Source organism: Triturus cristatus, chromosome 9 (genome assembly GCF_964204655.1).
Source record: "Triturus cristatus chromosome 9, aTriCri1.1, whole genome shotgun sequence".
In the NCBI taxonomy this organism is placed as follows: Eukaryota; Metazoa; Chordata; class Amphibia; order Caudata; family Salamandridae; genus Triturus; species Triturus cristatus.
This window is the reverse complement of record NC_140592.1, coordinates 151689421-151704434: the sequence shown is the minus strand read 5'-3', so window position 1 is coordinate 151704434 and position 15014 is coordinate 151689421. Positions and strand designations below refer to the sequence as shown.

At 45.4% G+C, this 15014-nt stretch overlaps 1 protein-coding gene across 2 annotated transcripts in view; it reads right to left on the bottom strand.

Moving 5' to 3' along the window:
• Window positions 1-15014, bottom strand: part of CACNA1D (calcium voltage-gated channel subunit alpha1 D) — a 1031608-nt gene that overhangs the window by 773869 nt on the left and 242725 nt on the right. The gene's annotated exons all lie outside the window — the stretch shown is intronic.

Here is a 15014-nt window from a genome sequence, read left to right as displayed (position 1 = left end):
AATTGGGTTAATCAAACTGCCCACCCTCTTGAGATGTTTGGGTGGGACTTTGGCTCCTTTACTTAGGTTCACTGTTGTGACTGTGGGAACAGGGTCCGTCCCATCTGACTCGTACTCCACTTTTTTGACATCTTCCCTCTCTCACACTGAGTGGCAAATGGAGAGCAGTTGCGAATCCTGCCCATTACTTCAGCAACTACTAAAGTTGGACTATGGCACCATCTCGAATTCTCTGCACTTGACTCTCCATTCTCTTTGCTGAGGAACTCTGGGTCAGCGTGAGGACTCCTTGCCTGGTCTGCCCTCACTGCACTTTGCTTGCCGCCATCTTGAAAGATCGAGTAATGGCGCAAGGAGCACAAACCAAGATGGACAGGTACACAAAGCCAGCCCTAGAGCTGGTGATGAGCTCTGAGGGAGCACAGAGCAAACAACGATCTCTAGAGACTACCTTGACAGACACCATCCTACAGGCCATTCAGGCCTCTCATGCTAGAGGAGTTGGAGTTGGGTGTTCTGCTGCTGCAGCAAGATCTATGTGACTGGGTTCACAGAGTGGCAGAGGCAGAAGGTTGCATGCCAAACTACAAGACACAGTCTGAGACCTAAAGACCAAGTGGGCAACCTTTCCGCACCCTTTATAATCCTGGAAGAACATCCCAAATATGTGGAGGGAAGAGCATGCTTAGTGGGATTCCCAAAGGGGGTAGAGGGACTCAGCCTACAAACATTTCTAGAGAAGTGGGCTTCCTTGTGGATGCTTACAAACCAACTCTCCACAAGGTTTATTTTTGAGCTGGGGCACCGGACATTGGCAAGGAAGCCACTGCAAGGAACTACCTCTTCATTGCCAGAACTATAGAGAGCGGGACGCAGTCCTCGCGGTGGCTAGAACAATGGATTCACTTACACTGAATCTGCGAATATTATGATATTCACTAATTAGACTTGCCACATACAAAAACAAAAGAAATCTTTTGGCAAAGTTAAAGACAAGCTGAGGGCTATTAATATTAAATAATGCTCCTTTTTCCCTCTATACTCAGTTATTCATGATGCCCAAACGATTTTCTTTGACACATCTGAAGAGACCTGACCGGGTAGTGGAGAAGGACCTCAAAAGGCACCCAGCTCGGTTTGAGAGGAGAATTCCTCTTGAAAGGGTTGAGGGAACAGGTGCTAGACAGCGGCTCATTGGATGGAGACAAAAAATCCAGGAATATTGTAAAAATCTGAGACTTGCTGGAGTCATCAGAGAATGACAAAGGCCAACTGCAGCATGGGGTAGTGGAGAATGGTGGGCCAGCTGTCTGGGTGTGATGGAATGGAGATGGCCCAAAGGAATGATTCTAAAGAAAAGGACTAAGTGAGACCCCATGATTGCATGAGCACGCACAGTGCCACATACCTGGTTCATCAGCACACTGTCAAAATTGTAGAATGTGTGTTGTGTGGTGCAACAAAGAAACATACAAACTAAAAAGAGGACTGTGCAGTGAATCTTTCAGAGGATAATGCTGGGGAGATGGCTGACTAGATGTAAACCCCAGCTCAACATATGCCAGCTGGGCAACACAACATTGTTTCAATGCCCAGACCCCATGGATTACTATACGTCAGAAAAAAACATATTTTGGGGCTGCAAAGTTTTTCTTGTAAAGGACACCATCCATACAGTAATTGGTAATTGGTTGACCAGTTTGTTTATTTCCAAAATTGTGTACATGGATTTTATACTTCTTAACTGTTTTATTTTTACTTCTATTATTTAATAATTAATTTAATGTTAATGTTTTATTTTTTTAAATATTTTATAAATTGTAATTTTTAGTGTTTTTGGGGTGTTTGAGAAGGGACGTGTATTTATTTTACAGATTTTTACATTTACTTTATTTTATTTGTAATATAACATTTGTATTTTTTAAATGTAGCTTAATTATATGCCTTTTTAATAAATATTTTTTTATTTTAAATACGTTTTTACATATTTGTATTTTGTTTTATATTTAAATGTGTTTTTGAAAAAGTTAAATAGGTGGAATAGTCTATCTGATCCCTCCATAGTCATTCACTTTTTCTGCTTTTCTTTATGCTGAGTGTGAATAGTAAATGTGGCCCTTTCAAAGTTCAACACCTTCCTTACTGTTGTTCAGGTTGGAATGGGAATAGTCATTCTAACCCCTTCAAAGTCCAACCCTTTCTCTGTTTTTCCTTAAGCTGGGGAGGAATAGTAAATTTGGACCCTCCAAAGTTTGACACTTTCTATACTTATTTTTTTTTTTTACTAACATTGGAGTGGGAATAGTTATTCTGACCCTTCAAAATTCCCACACTTAACCTACTGTTGCTTATTTTGGAGTTGCAATTGTAAATTTGATTACTATTGAGTCCAACACTTTCTCTACAATTGTATAGCTAGGGAGCTAATATTTAAATATTTTTAATTTATTTATAGAAATACATAATTTGTATTGTTTTATTTTAAGTTTTTTAGTTTTGTATCAATTTTATTTCCGAATATAATTTGGTATATGTTTTTGTTATATATATATGTCTGCTAATTTTATATTTATATAATTATTAATAATTAAAATGTACGTTCATAAAATAGGTTACACATTGTTTCAATTTTTAAAAGTATGTATAACCATATGTTTTATTTGACATTAAGCAATTTAAATATGTGTTACATTGAATTTTGATTATATTATTTGAAGCTTTGATAGTTACATAAATTAAATATAATTGCAAATTAATCTGCTATACTTTCCTTTTGTTGTGAAAGGAGATCTTCTTTGCAGGGCCATCTCAAGGTCAACACATAATGGGAAGTTGGTGTGCACCAAAAGAATGACTCTAGCTTCATGTAGTCAGTGAAAGTAATGCCTTTATTCCTTTCAAAACTTCAATCACTATTAGTCTCTTTCACTACACAGTATTTCACAGAAGGAAGTCTGTGCATTATCTTTCTAAAGAGAATGCATTATTTGTTCTTTTCTCAAGTCTATTTTCCCTTTTCCTGCGGAGATTATGTATCCATCATTACAGCTGTTTTTATCAGGTCCTTTCACTTCCATTGTGGTGTTTCATTCTTGAGTATCCTCCAGGTACCTCATGGCCTATGGAGAAGAAGTGCGATAGATCACGCCCAAACCCAAAGACGTGCCTTTATTTACGGAAGGTCTTAAGGTGGTCTGCTCTCTAAGGTGGTTTCAGCCTTCCTGACTGAGTAACATCACTCTCAGGCCAGCGCTTTAGCTCCCTGGGTTGTTGACTGGATACTTTGGGGTATTCCTCCTATAGTTCCCGTTGCTTTTATATGGCAGACCTCCCTTTCTTCTCCATCTCACTTATTGCATTAGATCTGTAAATGGTGAAGTTGGCACCCTGTTCAGCCATGGCCTCCTCTCTGTGCCTCGGAGCCCTGTATTGTGAGTGTGGTAAGTGTTTGAGTTGTGTTGGCCCTCTCCGCTTTCCTTTGGTATGCCAACGGCATCTCACCACAGAACCCAACCACGGATGACACAGGTGTATCAGGGATGTGACCCCATCATCCTTTGAAACTATGTGAGTCGTGGCATATGTGACCCAACAGGGTTTCTATTAAGATGAAACTGGCTTAATGCGGGCCAACAAGAGACAATAGCACAGAGTACCTAAATTTCTTGTCCACTCTGATACAATGAGTATTACCATCACTCTGACGCAGCACAAGGTTCTGAATTTTCTGGCATCACGACTGTAAACAGGTCTCTTTCCAGTCAACCGCAATGGTCTATAAGACCAAAGTGAGTACCTCAACATCAATTTGCCACTTGTGAACTGATATTTCCAGCCCTCTGAGGGCTGAAAATCTCTTAGTAACAGTCAATGAATGGTACACTTGACTGAGCACCTGACAAGTGACTGGCTATCATTGGAATTGTTTTTTTTCTAAGGCACAATGCTAAATGCACAGTGCATCTGAACAAAGAAAACGCAATCCTGCAAAGCCTGTTTTTTTTACATAAAAGAGGGCTATGTTTTACCTGTTAGAATATGCAGAAGTCTTGCAATGAAGGCAGAAAAACCTTCAATGCTTGCTGATTATGCAATGATGTGGAGATAATTGTTATAATGCCCACAAAGGCCAATAGATCCACTAAATGCCCCCATCTCATTAGGGAAACATCCATTACCGCTGTCACCTGTGGCAGAAGGGGATAAAATGGGTGACCACATTCAAAGATATTTGGTAGCTATCTGTCATTGTAGACTGACAGGGCCTGTCCCCAACAACTCCTCGTACACAAATTCAGATGTTGGCTCTGTTGTATTCAGAGATACAACTAGAGTGGTCTCAATTTAAGCAGCAGAAAACTACATAACGAAACCTAGCGACATCCGGACTTGGGCAATCTGAAGAAGGGCCTTAGGAGAAAACACTTGAAACATATTCTGAATGTTTCACATCCATGCTCTGGTGGAAATGCATTTTCAAGAGTTGCGTCCAATATGGCACCGATGAAAAGCTGACAGCTGGAATGTTCGAGATTCAATTTCTGGAGGTTGAGGTTCAACCCAAACTCAAGTGGCATAGAATATCACAGGTGTAGTAAAGGATCACCAGTTTTGTTGAGAACTGGGATACCTGAGATACAAATTCAGTCTCCATCCTCTATCCTTTTTGTATACCACTAAATAATTGGAGTAACATCCTTGCCCCCTTTCTTTTTGGGAGGATTCTTTCTATGGTCCATTTTCCTAATTGCACAGAACACTTATTATCAAGATGTTTGTGTAAGTATACATGAGGGCTGCTTGGGATGGAGGAAAGAGTGGTGGAATTCTAGCAAAGGGGAGAGACTAACCACATCATACTACCTGGAGAACTTAGTAGTACAATGCTATGTTCTTCTAAAATACATTGATTTGTCCATGTATCAGCAGGACATGAATCTTGGTGGTAATACTGACTGAGAATACATGACGAGGATAGGGCAGGGGGGCTGTTGCTTCTTCTTTTGGCGTTCTATAGAACCAGCTCTGCCTCTCTTGTGGAGAAAGAATTTTGAGGTGGGAGGGGAGGCGATGAAGTGTGCCTTGGCTTGGAGTACCTGTCACTTATACATTGTCAGAGCATGTAATAATCCTGACGGAACTGGACTGTTAGGGACACTAGTCCAGAAATCTTCCAGTAGCTCTACTTTACTTAAAGCATTCAAGGGATGTCAGATTTATCTCCAAAAAGCTTCTCACCATTGAATGGCATGTAATTTAAACTGTCCTGGTAATCCACTGTTCACCACTCCGGCATGAATTTGAGATATGATTAGCTCCTTTGATTCCATCTTTGTCCAACTGAAATAAACATCCCTTCATATGGTCTAGAAAACACTAGCTATTAAAGTAACACTTTTGCACAAAGTGTGGATGTATGATGCTATGCACAAAACATCTAACCTGCAGAGGGCTAGGCTTCCAAAGCAAAGAGTTTTTGCTACACGGTGTCCAGACATTTTGATTCTCAGTATAGTGGAGCAGAGAAAAACACATTTGTTTTTGAATGTGAAGAGTGGATCACCAGACATGAATGGTGAGCTGAAAGGAATTTACAGCCCTATGTTTGGAATAAAAGCACAAGGCTATCTACCTACTTACTGAAAGGATACATACCACTAAATTGGTCTACAGGGATGACTCATTAAAAGACTGTAGGGGTTCCACCACAGGCACAGCTGCTGAAGGATCTCCATGATAGGATCAAACTTCTTTTGTAGCCTACAGATGTTCTAGTACCTCAGCTCCTTTCTTAGTGGCTAAGGCTAAGTAGTTAATTTCCTCCAAAGAAGGGGGAGTTGGGCAGGAGATGTCAATCTCTGCGAATAACATTTTGAAGGTTCAGGTAGAGCTCATTGTCTGAGTCTGGAGGACAATTAAATTTTGATGCTCATTGTCATCTCTACCATGCTGTACTTTAAAGAGTGGCATTTTCAAAGCATCAGAATCTGACCCAAAAGAAGCCTTGACATGATTAGTCTTTTGGGCAGTAGGTAAATTCTCCACCAAAGGTACAGCAGTGAAATTTGTTACTATCTTTGTGGCTGATAATGAGATGTTTTCAGTTCCAGCCAACGCCACTGGAGAGCACTGTGGTTGAAGCAGATTTCTTGTTCCCTTGCAGAGTAATGATTTATTCTGTCTTTTCTCCTGCAGTACCACTTCCCATTGTAAAAGTGCCTCAATCAAAGATGTGATTGCAGCCACAGGTATGAGAGGTTGCTATAACTGGCCTGTCATGGTAACGGTACATGTATCAGATGTCAGTGGAGTGAAGTGGAAAATGTTGAGCGTAGTTTTCTAAAAGCCTCCACTTAAGACAATCTTCCAATGCAGGAGGAAAATAAAGCTAAAGTATATTAGTTGGAAAGGAGCCTGTGGACTCCCTAGTCCAGTAACAGTACCCTGACTACTAGATTTATTTGGACAGGGAGATCATTTTAAGGAGCAAGAGGAAGACCTACCTTTTAATTGGGATCACAACCTCAACCCTGTCTCCTGGTAGCTTTCTCCATTGTAGCTTAGGCGTTCATTCACACACATTTGTCAGATTAAGAAGATCCACCAATACATAGGGTGTATGAGTCTGATACTGATATTTGCATTTTGCAAGAAGCAAACGGTATAAAGCCAGAAGCTGCAGAATGAGACACACCCCCTTTGATGAATTATTATTTTTTAAAGAAAACTTGGATATTAATCAAAATAACTCAAAAACATCCCATTAAAAATAGAGGTGCCTTGAATAAAAAGTCTCAGGCATGCAGAAAAAAATTGACGTAAAGGTATGTAGTGTCTTCTCTTAAGGATGTGTGTTGTCATATTTGACACACCAAAATGGATTTTCATCCTAAGCTAGTGCAATGCCACCTAGCGACAGACCTAGCTGTTGCAGGGCAGATACTTTGTGACAGCTTGGTGGAATATTCCAAGATGAGGAACATGGAGGAAAAAGTATTTATTAGAAAATGTGAAGTACAGTACGGATTTCTAGTTGATCACTCACAGCAGGAACTGTAGACTTAAGAAGATATAACAGCATTCCTCGGAGCCCTCAGTGCCATCCATATTTGTCTATGGTTGTTATTCACATCGCCTGAGAGTGTCAGGGTCTTCTGCCTTCCACATTTACTTTGGGACACTGTTGCATTAGTGATTTCAGTGGCGTATTATGATGCAGAGGGGTCTTTACCAGCTGGAATTTAAAGATGCTCAACCAGAGGCATCTCAGCATACTGGGCTTAGGATTTGGTGTGAATTCTTAACGGCAATTTGGTAGCCATTTGGGTAATATATTCTACTATTGGTCAGCACTACAATTTGATGAGTGAAGGCCTTGAGTTTTGCTGAGAAGAGAGATATTGGTTCAAATGTGCTTTAGAGGTAGTTTAAGTCTAATGTGTTACTCAATGTTCTATGTGTAGGTACATTGGTGGCGTATTTAGTTATGCAGTTGTGTGGTTTACTTTCAGTCATTAAGTCAGCAGACCTTCTCATTATATCTGTTTGGGTATTCCTCAACAATGATAGAGATCGGAGGAGCCTAGCGCGCAACCAAGATGGCCGCGTAGGCACAGGGCTCCCGAGGGCCTCCACAACCTCCTACGTCTATCCTGAATTGATCCTGATTTTATCGACGGGCTTCCACGGGCGAACCTATGTGGAGGTGATACCTGCTGTCCAAATTCAAATCGGACATCGGGAGCCGGAATAGTATCGACTCCAAGTTGGCGGCCTACTCCAGACCTTGCCCCGGACTCGAGTTGGCATGGTGCCCGGGCAGAAAGTGAACAACAACGGCACGCAGGACTTGGGCCGGTGCGCACCCCCTGCTGTCACTTTCGGTTTCGGGTCTCCTCGCTGAACCCGAGGGGCCTTGGATTGTCATTACACATTTACAGAGGGACGATTGGGTACCCTGCCTGCTCTTGGCCACTAGCTGGGACTACCCTTTGAGGTCTCCGAGGCGTTCTAGATTGGTTCTCCGGTGCTCGCTCATCGTGTTGGTGGCCGACACCCTTGACGCCCATCAGACAATGGCGGCTAGATTGGACGGAGATAAGCAAAAATCCAAGACGACTAGGCGGGGAGCTCATACCCAAGCTAACAGCATGGACCGCTATACCCAGTCGAGAGGTTCTCCTGGTGGCCCGCATAAGTCGCCGGAAAGATCCAAGGATGGCCCGGGATCGGCAACGGAGTTAACACTGCAGGACATCATGGGTGCCATCGAAGAGATGAAAGCGGCGGTCGGCCAGCGATTCGATACATTGGCCCATAAATTGGACACAGTTTTGATTGACGTTAACCTAGTCAGAGCGGACCTTTCACAAACGAATGAAAAGGTCAAATCCTTGGGTCTGACGACGTCGAGTCTGGTAACGGATGTGTCTGACTTGCAAACCGAGGTCCGTAATCTGCGGACGTCCACTGCTTTGTCTGCCCGTCGATTGGAGGATTTTGAAAGTAGGGCTCGGCGGAATAATGTGCGCATAATCGGGGTACCGGAGAAATCGGAGGTTCCTGCTGCTGACCTCTTTGTGGAAGACCTTGTGATCAACCATCTCGCACCCAAAGGCTTGAGTAAATTCTTTGCGGTTGAGCGGGCCCATAGAGTTCCGGGTGGTAAGCCCAAACCGGGCGCTCCCCCACGGCCCATCATCGCCAGAATTTTTCATTTCAGGGACAGGGACGCTATACTGCAGGCCTCGAGGGTGAGTGGGCCGACGAAGTTCGAGAACACTCATATATGTTTCTACCCGGACTTCACACAATTGGTCCAAAAGCAGCGACAGGAGTTCATGGGTGTCAAACGGCGACTGAGAGACATGGACCTGAAATATGCGATGCTCTTTCCGGCCAGGTTGCGGGTTGAGTTTGAGGATCGGACGCACTTCTTTGACCGGCCGGAGGAGGTTGGAGATTGGCTTGATACCCTGCCTCAGCAACGACGTTGAGAGGGACAGATCGAGGGGAACGGAGCGGGCGCGGCTGGACAGGAGTAGACTTTTGGTTCCCGGTGACTGACTATTGTGATGGCACTTCCATATTTTGGTTTGGTGTTTCTATTCAGCACCTTATCCTTCAATGCCCGGGGGTTGTGGGGTGCTCAGTGAGGCTCTTTCCTCCTCAGGGGTTTTCTTTTTGTAGCAATAGTTAATGTTAGGGCGACAGGCACACTGCAAGTTGGGGGGGCTACATGGGCTCACGCAGGGGTGCAGGGTGGGGGGAGTTGTAATGGGAAGGTTGGTGGGGAGGGGGGGAGTTGGGGAATGTTTATTTGTTTCACAAGGCAATGTGAGGTTAGCTGCTGATTTGTTCTGGTTGTGTTCTCCGGGATGTGGGCATTATGCACGGGAGCGGGGTGGGGGGTAAGGGATTGAGAATACTCTCGTGGAATGTGAACGGACTGGGGGATAGGATCAAGCGCGGGGTGGTGTTGCAGTTTTTGAAACGGATCTCGCCCGACATTGTTTTCCTGCAGGAGACACATCTGATTGGGAACTCCTTCAGTGCCCTGAATAGGCGGGGCTATCGCCTAGCTGTTCACTCTGGTTTCACTTCTGGCTCTAGGGGAGTGGGTATCTTGGTCAGGGCCTCTCTCCCGTTGGAGGTGGACGAGGTGCTCCACGATGATAGAGGGCGATATGCGGCATTGGTGGGGAGATGGGAGGGTAGAACTGTTTCGCTTGTTGCTGTTTATGTGCCGCCTGGATTGCAGGCGGCTACATTCGCGGATTTGGGGCGTTTGGTCCTGGGACTCCCTGGGGGGGTTCTGGTGCTAGGGGGTGATTTTAACGCTGTTGTATCCGGTATGGAGGACCGTCACCCCCCCCAGGGATCTCCCTAGAGCCCAGGCCTGGTTGGGTGGCTTTCTAGATACTTTAGGACTTATAGATTGCTGGAGACTGATGCACCCGGGACAGGCACAATACACCTTCCACTCGGGGGCCCACGGGAGTCTCTCGAGACTTGATTATATACTTATGCCAGCGTTCCAGGCTGGAATGATCGGGGAGGTGCGACATTTGGCCCGAGGTATTTCTGACCATTCCCCTCTATTGTTGCAGATGGAGGTTGTTCCTGGGGCGGAGGGAAGAGTAGCGCCAATTAACCCCTGGTATTTACGTAACCCTAATGTTCGCGCTGAACTGGTTAAGTCCATTGATCACTACTTCAAAGATAATGTGGGGTCAGTGTCGTCTGCTATCTCCCTTTGGGAAGGTTATAAAACGGTGATCCGGGGGCAAGCCTTATCTCTTATTTCCCATGCTAGGAGGTGCGGGAGGGAAGAAGTGGTCCGCCTGGAAACTGACATAGCTGAGATGGAGGGGGATCTGGAGCGGGGTGTCACGGGCGGGAAATTGCACGTTCTCAACCTTAAACAGTCAGATTATAGAGCGCTGGTCACGGATGCTGCTAAAAAGATGAGTAGAGAACAACAAGGACGACTGTATGATGTGGGAGATAAGGCCGGGAAGTTGATTGCTTGGTTGGACCGGAAGGAGAGAGCGAGTAGAGTGGTGCCGGTTGTGGAGAAAGTGGATGGCGTGTGTGTGACTGACCCGGTGGAAATTGTTGACTGCTTCGCGGATTACTTCCGTGGGGTGTACTCTCCGGTCTCTGGGTGCTCGGAGGAGGACTCTCATCTGTTACTTAGAGATATTGCATTGCCGTCCCTCTCGGAGGCCGATAGCATACTGATGGAGGCGAAGTTGTCGCCGGATGAGATTGCTCTGGCCATTCGCTCGATCGCTTCTGGTAAGGCCATGGGTCCCAATGGTCTCCCCATTGAACTGTATAAGTTGCGTCCAGATAAGATAGCACCATATCTTCGTGACATGTTCCTTGCTGCACGGGCGGCGGGCTCCCTCCCCCTTGACCAACGTCTTGCCACCATAGTTGTGATACATAAAGAGGGGAAGCCGCGAGACTGCTGTGCCTCCTACAGGCCTATCTCGTTGTTGAACGCGGAACCCAAAATTCTGGCTAAGGTATTGGCCAACCGTCTGGTTCGGGTCGTGGGCGACTTGATTCATCAGGACCAGTCCGGTTTTATACCTCATCGTAATACCGCCCTGAACCTGAGGCGGTTGCATGGCGTGCTTGCTAGAGCGGAGTATATGTGTGAGCCGGCCATCTTGGCGTCTTTGGACGCTACCATGCCGTTCGACACTTTAGAGTGGCCGTATATCTGGGCTGCGTTAGCGAAATTCGGGTTTGGCCCTGAATTCATTGGGTGGGTAAAATTGCTATACGCTGACCCATTGGCGCAGGTTGTGGTGAATGGTAGGGCCGTCGGCTCCCTTCGCGCTGGGGAGAGGTACGCGGCAGGGATGTCCGTTGTCGCCCCTCCTCTTCGCACTTTCTCTAGAGCCTCTCGCTGCCTGGTTGCGTTGGGAGCCGTCGCTGCGGGGCATTAGATGGACGCCGGAATTCGAGGACCGTGTCTCCCTTTATGCTGATGACATCCTTCTGTATCTCACCTCTCCTCGACAGTCGCTAATTGTATTGGTGGATGTATTGAATTCCTTCGGTCGTAATTCTGGCCTGGTTATTAACTGGGCCAAGTCATGTGTTTACGTCCTCTCGGGCGGGGCCCCCCTCTTGCCGCGGGGGTGCCCTATTCAGATTGCTACATTGGGGTTCAAATATTTGGGGATCTACATATCACTGGACCCTGCGATCCGCTACGAGCGGAACCTTCTCCCTCCACTCCAGCGATTGAAGGCCGACGTCGCGAGGTGGCGACGGCTTCCGCTATCGCCACTCGGACGGGCGGCATTGTTTAAAATGATGTCGCTGCCTCGTTTTTTGTACGCTTTACAAAATACACTGGATGTCGTGCTGGCCCGTTACTTCCGTGAGGTGTAGGGTCTTCAGCGCCAACTGTTTTGGGACAGGCGACCGAGGATCGCTCTCGCCAAGTTGACACTCCCTTGGTACGATGGGGGTGTCGCCCTCCCCGATATTAAAAGATACTATTGGGCGTCTCAATTGGCGGCGGTGAACCACGGGATATACGGTCCTGCTTTGAATCCGGCCTTCGAGATGGATAAGTTATTACTTCCGGGCGGGGATTACAACAGGGCACTGTATTCGGCAACTCCGGATGCACGGTTGACAGGACCAACGCAAGTTGCGGTACGCGTGTGGCATGCGGCGAATGCCGCGATGGGGTGGAGGGATCGCTTGACTCGAGCGACGCCGTTGTATGCCTCCCAGCGTTTGGGTTGTCTGTGGAAAACGAAAGGCTTTGAGAAATGGGACATGATTGGTATAAGTAAGGTGGGTGACCTCTGGGCGAAAGGGTCCTTGAAAACGTTTGACATGCTCAAAACTGAATACAAATTAAATGATAGGGAGTACTTTCGATATGCACAGGTCCACCATGCTCTGTGTTCGGTTTTTCCGGATGTCGCTGCTATCCCAGAATATTCCCCGTTGGAAGATAGGGTGTTAGACGGCTATGTGCCCGACAGCACTATTTCCCTGATTTACAAAAAACGTATTAATGATCGTACGGACTTGCTGACCCATCTGCGGGAGGCGTGGACGGCTGACGGATTGGAACTGGACGATGAGGATTGGGTATCGGCGGTGGCCTCCCCGAAAGAGGTGGCGATCCCGGCCCGCCTTAGATTTGTGCAGCTGAAGATACTCCATAGAGTGTATGTCACAGGGCCGGGTTTGATACGTATGGGTTATTCGAGGGATGGACTGTGTAAGCGTGGCTGTGGCTTGTTGGGTACCTTTCTTCATATCCTATGGGAATGTTCGGAGGTTGTACGATTTTGGAACGGGGTGCATACTGTAATGGAGGAAGTCACGCATGTTGCTTTGTTACCAGAGGCCAGGAGGTGTTTGCTGAATGTCTGGGAACCAAATGACTATAACGCGGCGCAGACATAGTGGGTGACTCTGGGGTACATGGTGGCTAAGCGCAATATCGCACAGTTGTGGGGTTCCCCGAGGCCGCCTACGATTTCGGTATGGAAGGAGAATATGGATTGGTGTATGTTCAGGGAGAAGACGTGTATGTGGCGAGAGGCAAGCCTGGGAGGTGGACTAAGGTGTGGGGTCCATGGAATTCCTATCGTGGGAATAGCTGTGCCCCGCCTCTGCCGCGAGAGGTCGACGTCGCTTTGTCCCCCTAGCCGCACATTCTACGTAATTGTGCATGCTTTGTCCCCTTTCCCGCCGCCCCCCACTACCACCTCCTGTCAAGAGTTATTCTAGATAATATGTATCTTGCCCCGTCCTGGGGAGCGCACGATGCTATTTCAGACTCTCATTGCCTTGTTTGTGTGTTATTGTGGATCTTTCTTTTCTTTTTCTTTTTTTAGAAAATATGAAACCGTTCTTTTCGATTGCCCTTGGACTATGGCCGCGGTCTGTTATATGTGCTTTTGAACTTTCGGGAGCTCTTGCTTCTGACTTATTTGAATGTATGGAGTTGCCTTGCTGACTCCCGAGCCTTCTAGCGGCCGGCCCGTGTGGTTGTAGGCCCTTGTTTGTATCTCAAGAGAAGAGGGAATGCTTTTATTAATTACTGGTGTTCTCTGCAGAGGCACCGCTCTGCCTTGCTCTTGATAGCTTGATGATGGAGGGTGTTTTCTGGGTGGACGGTCTATCACTGCCCCTATTTTGATGCTCAAATAATTAAAGGTCTCAACTTTATTTCTCCTTAAAGGTTTGTCTCTCAGTGTAGAATTTTACCATAAGGTTCAGAGGATTTTAATCTATTCTGCCACGTTCATTAATATTTTTCATAAATTAACCATATTATTTGAGTCCCTCTCAGTCTGTCAAGTAATCTATGCAGACAGCAAATAGTGCAAGTCTTTTGGTTGTGATATACGTTTCCTAGGTGAGACTAAAGAGAACACATTGATCTACTGAAGGAGGTGCATTAGCCCCATGATTCCACCAAGCATTTATTTGCTGTTTGTACCACTAGGTTTGGACCTACAGTGTGGCCTGGGACCTGATGTCCAAGTCTCCATGACAAATGTGCGTGCGTTAAATGATTTTCCCTTTATTCACTGCGCCTCTCCTCTTAATATGGCAACAGCAATTATTTTTTTCAAGCAGCGGACCAGCATTGACCACTGTCAAATACTAAAAACCAACACATTATGCATTAAATAAACTTCCACTCAAATTTCAAAGAGTGAAAATAAAAATTTAGTCTGGCCAACATCTTAACAGTACTCTGATCACGTTAGCTTGTGGGTCTGCCTGACTTGGTCCCTTTATATTGTTAATCTATGTGTAAGGGAACGTTATCAGTTTTCAAGATGTATATCACTTTCGTGATTTATAATAAAACACTTTTGCTCATTATTTCCTATGATTAGCTCTTTTTAAATAACGTTTAAACTCCTTATCTAATTATCTACATTGCTGTGGCATTTTACCCTTACTTTATTAACTGTTTAGCTAAACTAGGGCCTTATTTAGAGTGTGACGGATGAGATAGTCCATCACCAATGTGGCAGCTGTGCGATCTGTCTTATTAAAAAAACAAGTACATTATATCCAATGGGACTTGCGAAGCATCAGATGGGATATCCTTCACGTTTGTGGCAGAGTATTGTATCTGCCCAAACCCTAAATCAGGCCCTTGTTTTTGATCTTCATATTCTTCAATTCTTTAATGGTGTAGTTCTTTAGGAAGTTTAGTTAACCACAATGTTGTCATGCAGCATTTTCTGGAGGTCTACTTTGGGAATCAGGCTATGCTGCGAAAAATGAGGCAAATGATCAGAGAAGGGAAAACTGATTTATCCTTTTGGGTTCTTCTGTTTGAGTAGTGTAGGGGGCAGCCACATCTCAAAGCATGACTGTGACTGCTTTCTCTCATATTCTGCCAGATGCATATGTATGTAATCCCTTATCCTATGTTGTATGTATGTATATGGTATTTCAATATTCCAAATCTGGCCAAAAGGCAGAAGCAACATTATTATCCT